The 10,290-nt window shown below is 33.9% G+C and overlaps 1 pseudogene across 1 annotated transcript; it reads right to left on the bottom strand.

Annotated features, from left to right (window-relative positions):
• Positions 1 to 2,142: 2,142 nt before the first annotated feature.
• LOC143572744 (oxysterol-binding protein-related protein 3C-like) lies at positions 2,143 to 6,053 on the bottom strand (annotated as a pseudogene). Its single transcript, XR_013142315.1, has 10 exons — positions 5,867 to 6,053; positions 5,409 to 5,502; positions 4,652 to 4,769; positions 4,494 to 4,566; positions 3,830 to 3,948; positions 3,579 to 3,700; positions 3,149 to 3,325; positions 2,920 to 3,064; positions 2,645 to 2,822; positions 2,143 to 2,538 (listed from the first exon to the last, which is right to left on the bottom strand). The product of XR_013142315.1 is annotated as an oxysterol-binding protein-related protein 3C-like (transcript).
• Positions 6,054 to 10,290: the final 4,237 nt, after the last annotated feature.

The following is a 10,290-nucleotide window of genomic DNA, read 5'->3' as shown; positions in this document are numbered from 1 at the left end:
CCAACAACAATAGTATTAAACTACATTTATCCTAATCTTTCAGACCCGACTATTTTTACCAAGGTTTTATGACATGGTAAATTTAAAATTTTGTTCCAAGAAAAGATTTGTGTGACCATTCATCATCATCATGAAATTGATGCTACCATTTGAAAAATGTTCAAAAAAAACAGTTGCAAATATCACTAATACTAGTGTTTTGACCCCCCGCGTTCTGGGGGGAGGGAGGTGGCGGTCGATTTGAACGTAACGAATTATAATTAGTCGAAAAATCTAAAGCGTATAGCATGTCACAACTTGCAATATGTGAAACCCATTTGCAACAACCATAAACAATCCTAAAATTAAAGGTTTCCAAAACCATGAACTAACAACTTAAAAGGTCAAAAGTTGTAATCATCAACCAACCTTATACAAACTCAAAATCTAAATAAACATGAACATTTTCAAAAACACAAAATTTGCAGAAACCTTGAACTGACATATAAAAACTCAAATTAGCAGTAATCATGAAGTAGGAACCTTAAAAGACTCGTACTACTAAATACTAACCACAAAAGAACTGATTAAAATTGAAGAAACCATGAACAAATTGACTTAAGCTCATAGAATTCGCAGAAGACACCCTAAATTTATTCACTATGGGCCTAACTTGTTGCCTAATCCAATGATTACCTGGTTTTGAATCGGAACCCGACAAAGATTGATGATAATCATCATAGGCTCAGATACATGATCATCATAGCCAATAGCAATCAAACCGACCACAGGGTGACCATAAAGACCCCACTAAACGATATACCACATAGCAACCAATCTGACCAAACAACCATAATGCCATGAAGCCGTGAGCCAGTAAGCGATAGACAACAATCAGCAAATAAACAACCTACGACCACCATGACTCCCAACGCACCAAGAGTTCCAAATCATAACCGGGCAATGATAATGATCAAAATTTTTCAGTATATAAAGTCATTTATGAGACTTTTGTAATAATCATCACATATAACTGGAACTTCTACAGTCACACGAATCAGCAAACTTCCACACCACATCACATCACTGCCGTCAGCGCTACCAAGGATTCCGAATCGAAACCCGGCAACGCCAAAGCCAATTTGGGAACATCGGTTTGATGTACGGAAACGCTAATTACTTTCTAAACGGATACAGTGAAACGGAATCAATAAACTGAATGCATTAGAGTTAAAAGTCAATAAATACAAAAAAAAAAAAAAAAGAGAGAGAAACTTGTGACCCTGTTTATTAGGGAGCGGAAAATTTGAGTTCCATGTTATTTTGCAACCTGAAGCTCTTTTTTCCCTCAAAATTTTGATTTAGGAACAATACACTAACAATTTCACCATTGACCCCTACAAACAATGCGACAGCCACCACGCCATAATGGAGATGTTTAAATGTCAATGAAATAAAAAAAACAAATTAGCCCTTACTTTCCAATGTGATCCAGAATCACCATGTAAGGTGGCCAAAATTAGCCGGAAAATTCCAAAGAGAAAGGCAAGCAAGAACAAATACGTCAAAATTAAGCCCATCACAATTACCCTCCATAAATCGAACGTTATGGAAAGCATCCTGTCAACGGCTAAAACCCCTGCCACCCGAGTTCATAAATCGACCCGAGTGACTGTAGATTGACCGAAACGATGGTAACTGGCCACACAAACTATGGCTTTAACATCGAGCGCATCTCCGACTAAAACACCACCACAAACCCGGCAACAATGGGCGTTGAGTGGGATAATCACGACAACTACGGTGAACCACCGCCGTTCGGCGCCACCAAGGGTTCTGAATCGGAACCCGGCAACGCCAACGCGGCTAATGGCAACGATCATCGGTGTAAAAAAAAGAAAGGTATAAGTTCGATGTCTAAGACGACCAACAATCTACCTCGCGTCGTCAGTATCATCTGAGAAGCTACAAAGAAATCTAGAGATAGAGATGAATTGAACGGTGGAAGTGTATGGTCAATTAAGTGGGTTTGAAAAGTATAGAAAGTCCAAAAAATTAACACGTATAGGGGACACCTGACGAAACACCAGCTAACCCAATAGCATCTTGTACAGCCACATGTACAAACTATGATGCACCAAAATCTTTGAAATTGTTATATATATATAATTACAAAAGCAAATTGCCACTTAACCAAAATTCAACATTTCAGCTTCACTTGCAAGTAAAAACTTTAAAACAATAAAAAAATTACAAGGTGTGCAAGAACAAGTAACATAAATAAATATGAATCTGTAAGCCAGATATCTACCTCACTCAGTTTCAGCAACATTACCATATTGCCAAGGGTTGAATTCAATTTCCGTGACGTCAGCACCATTCGTGTCTGCATTACCAACAGCATCTCTGTGTTTAGAATACTTCCCGTTGTACTCGTAGATCTCCAACTCACCCCAAGGTGTCGTGGAAATTTCTTCGGTCATGTCAAACCACCTTGGAATGAATTTTTGACCCTTGGCCTCACGAGTCCTCTTTTCGGCCCTTTGTTTTTCCTCCAGACTATAATCAAACCCAACACAACATGTTAGATTCATGACCGAATGTGTGTGTGTGTGTGTGTGTTTGAGAGAGAGAGAGAGAGAGAGAGAGAGAGAGAAGTGCATACATGCTCTTTTCTGAGCCAGCTTTAGACAGGTCACCCTTCTCGAGTGGTATCTATCTGTCCGCAAGCGAGAATCTGAAGCTAATAAATTTGTTGGTGCGGTATCAAAGCTGTGAACTTTATGTGCAAAATATGTGTACTGAAATTTGTCATTTGCTGGAGCCTCAGCAACTCTCCAAACCTTTGAAAAAACATCATCAGAAACAAAAATACTAGTGGCCTTTTTGTAATATGAAGAACATTAACTTTAAGAATTCGGTATCAGTTATATCGGTTACCTCTTTAAGGTCGGTTCCTGGAAGGGGTTCCCCGTCCAAATCACAGGGCTGATAACTCATAGCTGTGTTCCATTTGCCTGTCATCAGTATCTTCGGTTCTTCATCAGCATTATACACGTATCCATCCACTTCATAGCGACCAGCACTACAAAATATTTACTTCCATTAAAACTAAGAAGTAAAATAAATACATTATTAATGTGTTAACTGTGATGTCAGAAGAGCATACCCAAACCAACCACACGGTTGAAAATATAAAACAACTTTGTCACCAGTGGTCAAGTTGGTCAACACCAAATCTCCTGGGTTGTCAACCCATGTCCTTCCAAATATTAGGTTGTTAACCTTTGTGGGAGGGAGCGTTAATTCGAGGATTACTCCATCTTTCTTTAGCTTCAAGCGTGTTCTGTAGCCAAAAGTTTTTAAATCAGAAAAATATTCCCATTGGTCAACTGGTCCATTAAATATTTTCTTGAAATTTAACAGAAAATTTGTATATTAGGCAAATATATGTGATTATATCTTTTTGATATAATTTGAGATAATTATATAGAAATAGAAGATTGTAATTTATCCCAATACAAGGGAAAAGATTAATAAAAAGAGGCAAGGACTGAATCATACATTCCTTCAAAATTAAAAGGGAAACAAAAGTTTACCTTCCAAGAGGATAGACATCAACCGAGTTGCCAAGAAACTTGGTCTTCACTTTAGAAGTTACATCATAAACAAAGTGCTCATTTTCAGCATGTGCAGCACTCATTGGGGGATGATGGCAAACCTGATATACACATAAGAAAAATACTTGATTCAATAAATGTAAATGATACCACATATCAAGAAAATTCTTCAAAAATTGAAAGTGTGGGATATTTGAAATTATGTAAAATATGAAGACTTTAAATTTCACCTGCTCTGCAATAAATGTGATTCCATTATGATTAACCATTTCATAGGTTTCACCAAGAATTGGATTGAAAGGCTTCCAGGTACGTTGCAAAGCATAATAATTGGATATAAACCAAGATGCTGTAACCAAAAAAAAATTCAATAATAACACCCAGTAATTGAATGTATGTACGTATATATGCCACAGACAAAACATTAATATATAGACATGGATTAATGGATTGTTAGGTACATCAAAGGTGGCAATACCAACCCACTATATGAAACATGTCAATTCAAATGCATCTATTTAAGAAGATTAGCCATAATAGAAACAAAATAGGTCAACAGTTGTAGGAAATGCATTAAAATGTTTGTTACCCCTCTTAAATCAATGATCTGTCAAGAAAAAAATAAAACGTTATCTTAATCATATAGCCTTTTGTAATATTAAATAGACTAAAAATTTAAAAGCTTCAAAAACAAGGACGGAAAAGGTGTTAGTGGATCAATCCAACCGAGCTATTTTGACACATTACTCAACCTGCCTATTTTGCCACCTTTAGTTTATATTATATGCATTTGTGCAGTGAGAAAATGATGCCTATTGTGCATCAGTAAAAATGAACTTTCTAATAATATGAGCGTGTAAATGTGTGTCTGTTGCATGAGTGAGAAATTCTTACCTGCATACACCATTCGCATGTGTGGATCCTCACATTCATCTGCTAGCTTTAGCAGGTGGGAATATTCCATTAGCTAGCAAAATAAAAGAAACTTACAGTTAACTCGAACACTTATACGAAATTCACGACTATAATCAAGATTATAATATTGGATATACCTCTGCCATTTTTCTGCAGCATTGTCATTGGCTCAAAAATGAGCACGGGTAGAGTAACCATGGATGTGATATCAGCACCTATATACTTCTGCATCATTTTCCAGTGGCTGTCACGATCCTGCAAATAACACATTGTGAGCCCTTCATGAAAGACGAAGTATATAACTAACAAAATATACGATGAAAACGAAATTTGGTTATGCACAAACTAATAAGCTAATCAGTAAATGCATAAAAATATCGGATATCGGTCAAGGATCGATACTTGAGATATCAGTTATCATAGTGAGATATCAGTAATTTTAAGATCACGTAAAATTCATATATATATAGCAATTTGACACAAATAATTCAATATACTCTCCTACCATTAAGAAATCAACATTTCACAACTTGCAAAACACTAACAATTGTAGCAAGTAGGAACTGATTTAAGACTTAAAACACTAATATCGGGAATATCCGTGATATATTATCGGTACCGACATTCTGACCAATATTTTGAGCGATATTTTACCAAGAAACCGATAACCGATATATCACCAATATACGGCGATATCGACTGCATAGCTAATAAGCAATGACACATAGCAGATGTAATCAATCACTATATAACAAATCTCAAAACTATGTAAATCTAACTTCAAAATTCATTAAAAACCAATCGCAATCTCGGTTTTAGCAAAAATAACACCTCATAAGTACCTAAAACAAAACAAAAGAGACTTTGGAAAAAGAAACAAAAACTTTAACACACCTCTTGTTTCCACCTCCCTTTCTATGCTTCAACTTCAGCATCGTCCGTCCCACCTTCCGGATTTATCACCTCCAGGCCCTCGTAACCAAGCAAACTACCAAAACAAATCAGAGATGCATAAAACTATCAATTATGCATAACGGCATAAGAATTCAACATTTGACTTTAAACGAGTCATTTCAAAGATCTAAAATACATATACAGTACTGAATTACACAGCTAATGCAGTCACATCATAATTTCAAATGACTCTAAAACCAAAAGCATTTTAGATCTGTAACAGATCAATTATAACTAGTAGCCATAATATCAAATAGATCATATTAAAACCTAATCAACCAATTGCATAACATATCACCATAACTGAAGCTAAAATTGAAGTCAAATCAGTCAAATCAACATCAACACACAATGAATCTGAATAATAATAATAATAATAATAACAATAACAAACTTACAAGTTAACTTGACTCTTGAAATTAGACACAAACGACGAGAAGAATCCACCACCACCCGCCATATCGATAATCAAGCCCTAGAACGAAGAATAATTAGGGTTTTTGTAAGCAATTGGAAGCTAAAATTATTATTACAGATCTTATAACTTGCTTTACAGATAGATAGATCAAAATGAATGATTAATATTATTAGAATAAGAATAAGAATATATTAATAATGAAATTGGATGGAAGAAGATTAAACTACGTTGGCGGGTGGGTTTTGTCTTTTGAAGTCAACAGCGATGAAATAGTTGGCCGGCCACAAGCACGTGGTGGTTTTTGGTTTTATGGAGGATAATGAAGGGTACAAGTTTTGATGCGTGATGTATGAGTTGTTGATGCGTTAGATGTTTACAAGTAAGGTAAGGCGGCTGAAGGCAAGTACGCAACTTGTCGTCGTGCCGTTGATCTCATTCGGTCAAGTTGTAGACTGTTTCGTTCAAAACAAGACACGCGGGGGTATGGGAGAAGGTACGAGTTTTTATGCGTGGGGAACAATCGGTTTCTTTTTCTTTTTCTTTCTTTTCTCCCGAGTTCACAATTTGTCAACTTACTATTCTTCTCTTTTTTCTTTCTTCTTATTTCTTTCCAAGAGATCATTCACATGAACATAACAATTCCTTCCCATCTTTTTTTCCATTTCCTTTCTCACCTTAAATGAAACTTGAAAACGACTTAACCGTTAACCGATTCATGATCAGTATAATTGAACTGATTTTAATCAACATAACCAGTTGATGGGTTTAATGAACTTTTGAAAACAATTAAATGCGGGTCAGTTTTGGTTAAAGGTAACTTCAAACCCGTCATAATCGAAATGCCCCATTTATTAATGCATTTGTTGTTTATTTAGACTTGCCACCGGAAAATAAAACTATAACTATTTCACTGAAGATAAAGATCAGGATCAACTTTCACCAAACATATTGTTGGATTATATCATTTTGTTGTTTTTAGTTTGCCATTTGTTATCAAATTAACTTGAATTTCATTGTTAAGTTATATCATGTTGTTTTGTTTGAATATTTATTATCAATATTATGGATTTTTTATTGTTAGATTATGTCATGTCGGTTATGGTTATGGGTTAACCGACCACTATTGTTTTGGTCACCGTTAGCCGACCAATAATCAACTCGTTATAACCTTCAAAGTTGATTAACCGAAACAGTCATAACAAATTAATTATGAATTTATGGTTATGGTTATATGTTAACTGATATGATTATGGGTGTAACCCAAACCGTCCTAAACCAACCTATACACACCCATAGTCACTACTTACACATAGGTTTTTATTTATTAACCGTCACATGCTTGATGCTTTCTAAACTTGCTTTTAAACTTATAATAATATGAGTCATGATACCAGACCCTCAACTATTTTTAGAAGGAAATACATTTTGTTAATACCACAAACTCATAATATAAGTAATCAAATAAAGCTATATTGCTTCTAAAGATAACTATATACAAGGGAAGATTTACGAATGTCTTACAACTATTTGTAAGCCACGCCATTGATGTATTTTTGTCAATATATATGTTGGTACCTTATGTACTAGATCCTTCATGGTCTAGATATTTTCATACGAAATATCTCTAATACTTTCTACTAAAGTACTACGTATATAAAGTTTTATTGTTTTAAACATGACTCCATCCATCCGTGTTTTTTTAATCAGATTTGTGTGGGATATTAACGAGTATTTTGTGCTTCATGGATTCCAACGTTGCGATTTAATTATGAGAAGGTTTTAACATCCCCACCTAAATCTACGATGTCCTCATTGCATTTCTTATGTGATATATATATACTGATTCGCTATGTTCATGACCAACCATGATGGATGTACATTCCGATGTAGTTGCGGTATGTTTGGTTGTCTCAACTACAACCGCTCTTGCATAAAAAAAAACCCACACAATATACTTGTATGAATACTATTTGAGTTGTTAGCATGAATTGGATATTTTGACCCTGGTCAACTTGATTCGTATTGTTATTTTACCGAGTTCAAATTTGTGTTGGTGTGCCTTGTACGCACTCTTGGAACACCACTAATTATAGATGGTATACAAAATAACTTTGATAGTGTAGGGGTAACATCCATACCAACAATCCGATACATAAAGGACTGCTTCTACACAATCAAAGATAAAAAGAGATTCGTATATGATGTCCACAATAGAAGGAGACCCACAAGATCATACTTGAATATTCCAAGATAATGTGACATGTATAGGCCCCGCATGAGACCACACATAGGATTGTACGGATGCTGATGCTATATGGTTAATATAAATATACATTTGTATATCTAACTATGCGATATACAAACTTTTGCCCCTTTTAGTGTGCGTTATCTATATAGCAACGGTCTCTGGTTCACTATCCAACAACTACTTATTCTCTTATATAGAAGCTAATCATGATTCATATTCGTATGGGTTCGGATCTACTTTAACAGATAGCGTAGCTTCTTTACATGAAAAACAACTACATCAAATCAAACTTTATTTAAAGTAATATCGATGGAAAACTACAAATCACGTTTTATTGGAAGGAATAGCATGGAACCTTTTTCAGCTTTGTTAAATCATCACAAAATTCATCAAAATGTAAGATACAATTAAAGTTTATGTTTTAATTCTGTATGTTTTCATGTAAAATTCAAATGATTACATGATGCACCGAAAAACAAATCTTAAAGTGATCTGATACGCTAATGAACGTGTCTTATCAATTATTAATGTCACCTAAATTGCATATGGTTTCTACTTTTCTGACCTTGAAATATTTTCTATATGTTAATCGCATTATACTTTTTAGCCTAAAATACAATATTTAAGATCAATCTTCCCTATAAGCATGTACCTTTTAATTGAACATTTATAACTTTATAATTATGAAACAAGGAAATAACTAACATATATACTTTATTAAAAGGTGTCTAAATCTATCTTAATATATCAAGTTTCTTTAAATAAAATAATCTAAATATATTAAACTGGTTTTCATATTAGAGTCAATAAACTTGTCTAAAATGCATGTAGTTTAACACTGTTAAATAATTGTTAGTTAAATTTTAAATTGGCATAATTAGGGATGACAATTTTTGGCACAACCCGAGAGGAGACACAAGAACAATCATGATATTATTGTCATATTTAAGCTAACATTTTAATAAACGAGTCATGTTCACGTTGACTTGTTTAATATATTTTATTAAAAGGCCAGCCTACTAACACGCTTAACTCAATAGTCAATGTTGTTATACCACATCTTCAAAAGTATGCAATATGTTGAAATGGTTTATGTATGTGTGATTAAGTGATATGGATGGTTCAGTATGACTACAACCTCATATTGTATACCTTTTTTCTAAGCTCGATTGAATAAATAGAAGGCACGATTATGAAACACCAAAATATAAGCATCTCGGTACAAGAGAGTCAACTAAACAACAATTGAAACGTAAGGTAAAGTTAAAATACAAAGGACAACAAAAATGAGAAGAGTGAGAAGGAATCTAATCAATTGATTCTAGATTTGGATGATAAAGATTAATTCAAGAATAAAAATTAAATAAAAATAGATGAGAAGGGCATTGTGGTAATAACCCACTTATGAAGACTTTCTCTCTCCGCATGCAAGGCACATGTCAATTCCCCTATCATTTTAAAATGTCTATAACTTTTTCATACGACATTTTTTTAAAAAAAAAATTTATCATAATAACAAGCGTTTTTTTATGTTTAATATGAATATCATATTGTTATATAAAAATAAAAAAAAGTTGGTGGGTTTTTTTATATTGTGTTATTTGGTTGTCCATTGTGTTTTTAATTGGGTTTTTCTATGCATTGTGTTATAAATTTTGGTCATTGTGTTTTTCAATTGATACTCATTATAAAGATAAAAGTTAACACAAAGATTACGTCATCGTGTCTTTCGTGCGTCATTGTGTCTTTGAGAATGTGTCTTTATACTTATCTTTGTGCTTTACTCATTGTGTTCAATATTCACTTAATTTGAGAAAAATAATATTATGGTGTTTGTGTATTACGTTCAAGGCATTGTGTAATATATAGATTCCATTGTGTTTTACATTTCAGGTCATTGTGTTATATATATTTATCATTGTGTCTTACGTTTCAGGCCATTGTGTTATATTATTTACCATTGTGTCTTACGTTTCAGGCCATTGTGTTATATGTATTTACCATTGTGTCTTACGTTTCACGCCATTGTGTTATATTATTTACCATTGTGTCTTACGTTTATGGTCATTGTGTTATATGTATTTACCATTGTGTCTTACGTTTCAGGCCATTGTGTTATATTATTTACCATTGTGTCTTACATTTCAGATCATTGT

This window comes from Bidens hawaiensis, unplaced genomic scaffold (genome assembly GCF_021521415.1).
Source record: "Bidens hawaiensis isolate Kalapana, Puna unplaced genomic scaffold, B.hawaiensis_p1.1 tig00026004_1, whole genome shotgun sequence".
In the NCBI taxonomy this organism is placed as follows: Eukaryota; Viridiplantae; Streptophyta; class Magnoliopsida; order Asterales; family Asteraceae; genus Bidens; species Bidens hawaiensis.
Note: the sequence above shows the minus strand (reverse complement) of the source record. Positions and strands in the feature narration are given on the sequence as shown.